Consider the following 3,691-nt stretch of genomic DNA (forward strand, 5'->3'; position numbering starts at 1 on the left):
CAAAGAACAATTTGAGTGTAAAACATTAGGAAATTGACCTATATTATCCCCTTTCGAACCTCAGGTCATTCATAACAACAAGAGCGTCAAGAAAGGTTATTCGAATGGGCATAACTACTCGTAACGTCTTATCAGCTCGTGAGAGGGGGTTTTTCATTTGTTTGTAATACTTTATAAATAGAAAGCTATGAAAGATAGAGCGTTTTTTTCATCATCCATGAACACACTCCCACGGTATTCATGGCGAAAACACACGTTTCCCTGCGCGTGCGCTGTACACCAACAGTACACACTGAGTGACCCCGGCGGCCTGCCCGGAATGTACGACGTAATCGGTTGCTGACAAGATTCGCATCTCAGCACAGACGCAGGACAAGAGTTAAGGCTCACACCAGGCCAATAAGTCTGTCAGAGTGACATTTCTTTTTTTTAAAGTCAAAACCTTGCTCACACAACATGAGCATGCGCGTACCATCTCAAGCATTGTCCAAATCTCCCCTACTTGTCATACTACTCATACTCATGTCACCACCTCTCATTTTCTCTCCGCAATCTGTGTGACTGGTTAAATGGTTAGTTTGTACAACGCTTCATGAACACCAGTTCACAGTGTTTCGACCAGTTAGACTTTCCACTAGTTCCTTATATGCGAGTGATGGAGGATTGAGCTTTACATTGAAAGAATCAAGGAGAATAGTTCTCTGCTATTACCAGAATGTACAAATAATACTGATACTGTACCAGAACATCCTTTGTAACTTTCCTTGAATCTAAGTATCTAGGACCTGTTACCATCTTGTGTTTACTAGTGTTTATTGCATATAGCCTGTTTCTCTATCATGAACCTTATTTGGAATTACTTTGTACATGTGATATTTAAATTGTTTTGTCATTATTTGCTACATTTTGCTAAAAATTATTTGCTGTGTAATATTATGCTGATAACCTTGAAAAACCCATTTTGATGATGTACAGTAAGTATTGATTGTGATGTTTCTTGAAATGAAAATTATTTTCTGATTGTTTTGAGACACTATTTAGATGAAACACTACAATTCCTTAAAGAAAACAGTGAAGTAACCTACCGGGCACTTCAAACTCAAGACAAGCGTAGTAGCCTACTCTTGCTGCAATCTACATCCTAATTATTTTCTTTGGAATATAATGATAAAATAATATTATGTTTACGATTTTTAATCATATTATTGCATTTAAAAAATGAAGTTAAGATTTTTTGCTGTGTTGTTTAAAAAAAATGGTCGATTAAAATGTTATTGAATCCAGTTATTTTGCTAAGTTTGTCTTTTTTTACATTTTGTAGGCTACATGGGAGGCTGAATCAACCAATTGGGGGGGCTCTCGTGGCCTAGAGGTTAAGGTGTTGGCCTCTCATTCAAAAGATCCTGGGTTCGAATCCGGGTAGCGACCGAAAAATTTTCTTCTCTAAAATTGTCTCCTTTCACCTTCTTTCCTGCTCTCTAGCAATGTTCTGTTGTCTGCTTTCATTTCCACTTTCTGCCCCCACCCCCTCACCTCCTTTGCCCCCTCTTCTGGGCTCCTGACTCTTTCTGCAGCCTTTCTACTGCTACTCCTTGGCTCCTCCTTACTTCTGTCTTTCTGCCACACCCCTGATCTTCTGGTAGGAAAGATCTACACCTAGCCTTCTCGGACAAGGGCGAAAAATCTCGGAGGGCCTGTGTGCAAGTTGCGCACGTTAAAGATCCCTTGGTGGTTTAAAATCGTTAAAAGTAGGCTTCGGCCGCCACCCGGGCAAAATTCAAAATTTCCTACCAACTGAAAATATAAGGTGTGTCCCGCGCGCTCATATGACCTTATGCAGTTGCGAGCGCCGTAAAACACTTTACAAAAACAAAAACAACCAATTGGAAACTCTCAGCAGACCTTACATTGTTGGTGGAAAGAGCAGAACAGTATGGATAGAAGTAATATTTTTGTGGTAAAATGGACTGCAGGGGAAAAGGGATTTGTGCTGCAGGCAAATAATTTATTCTGATTACATTGGCAAAGTTCATATGCGGTGTGTTTCGGGGAAAAGAGAAAGCAGTGTAAAAGTAGTGAACTTTAATGTTGATCATCACAAATGACTGACAAGTCATAACAAATTATGCGTTAGCCTTGTGTGAGCAAAGAGAATCACATTCTCAAGATAATTGTCACTAAGTCTCTAAAAAGAGCAAAATTGGCTGACAAAAAACAATGGAGGGCAAATAAAGAAGTAGAGCCCTCTAACCACCCTTAACTTTATGAGGGATAATTGCTGAAAAGCTTCAATCCTCTGAGATATTTTACAGCAAAATCTTTGAAAGATGTGATCGATAGAATCAGATTACATGTACAGTCAAACCCATTGTCAAGGAGAAAAGTGGCCGTATAAGACAGGTGGTCGTCTTAGGCAGGACTGATCAAGATGAAGAAAACAAACCATTCCCATCTGAAGTCCCAATCGAAAGTAGCCGCATTGTTGTTGTTGGTTTGTATTTTGTTTGTTAATATTATTTTGTTGCTGATTTTTCACAAGGGTGACAATAAAACGAAATGTATCAGACGAGGAAGATCGAGCGCCATGGTAAAACAAACACATGGGTCGCCACCACTCGGAAAACGAGCGACGCTTCTGTCGCAAGTTCATGTTGACGTCCATTGTTACTTTGTTACAGACTGGGTAAACAGTGGCCACTCATCTCACTTACGATTTGCATATGAGTTCTGGGCGGGGCTTATGGGTTAAGAGGGATAGGAATCACACGCTTACCTCACCAGCAGCTGAAAATTGGTACCTATTGGTCAACAGTGGGAGGGGTCAACGCAACATGATCGGTTGGAGGGACTACCTAACAACAAGAAGTGATTGGATTATGATGGCTCGCCCACAACACCAGTAGCCAATGCACAATTAATGACAAAACGTAATGGAGTTACTTAGGTGGCTGTCTAAGACAGGTATTATTGCTTTGTGTGATAGGGGTTGTGTTTTAAAATATGGTGGCCCCGGTCGCGTCGGACAGGTGCCCGTTTTACACAGTTAAATTATATAGAAAAAACGCAAGAGGGGAAATGGAAAGTGGCCGTTTGTACAGGTGACCGTCTTATAGAGGTGGCCGTCAGGGCAGGTTCGACTGTAGTTCTTTTGGCTTCTGAGTTTGAGAGAAATCTACCCAGCTTGACTTTCTCCCAGTTTGGTTGAAGAAGGAATGTCTGAGAAATAGAGAATATTGAATTGATATCGGTCCACTTGACAATCTTTCAATACATCAGGGGGGGGGGCGCTTGTAGAAGATTGTAGACTTAAAGTGAAATATTAATCATCGGACTCATCCGAAGGTAGATCGTCAAGTTGAACAGGAACACCACGGTAGATCATCAAGTGGATCAGCACCATAGAGTTACCCCCTTTGTACATCTATGATCAGCACTCATGTGATATACCGGTACTGTATCGACACTTTTTGCTTTGAATATTATGTTTAAAGCAGTACCGTTGTAATCTGTGGTGTATAGCAGTGAGGTGCTTCACCACTGTTTGCAGAAGGCGTGAGTGAACTCATAGCCTGTGCGTTGAGTAATTTTTAAATCGAGGCATATCACTATCTCCTTCTGTCTGCAGGCACACATAATACGCTATCCGTCGCAGTCTGGGTTGGGCCTGACATGCTATATATATATATATATA

This window comes from Aplysia californica, unplaced genomic scaffold (genome assembly GCF_000002075.1).
Source record: "Aplysia californica isolate F4 #8 unplaced genomic scaffold, AplCal3.0 scaffold00171, whole genome shotgun sequence".
NCBI classification, from domain to species: domain Eukaryota; kingdom Metazoa; phylum Mollusca; class Gastropoda; order Aplysiida; family Aplysiidae; genus Aplysia; species Aplysia californica.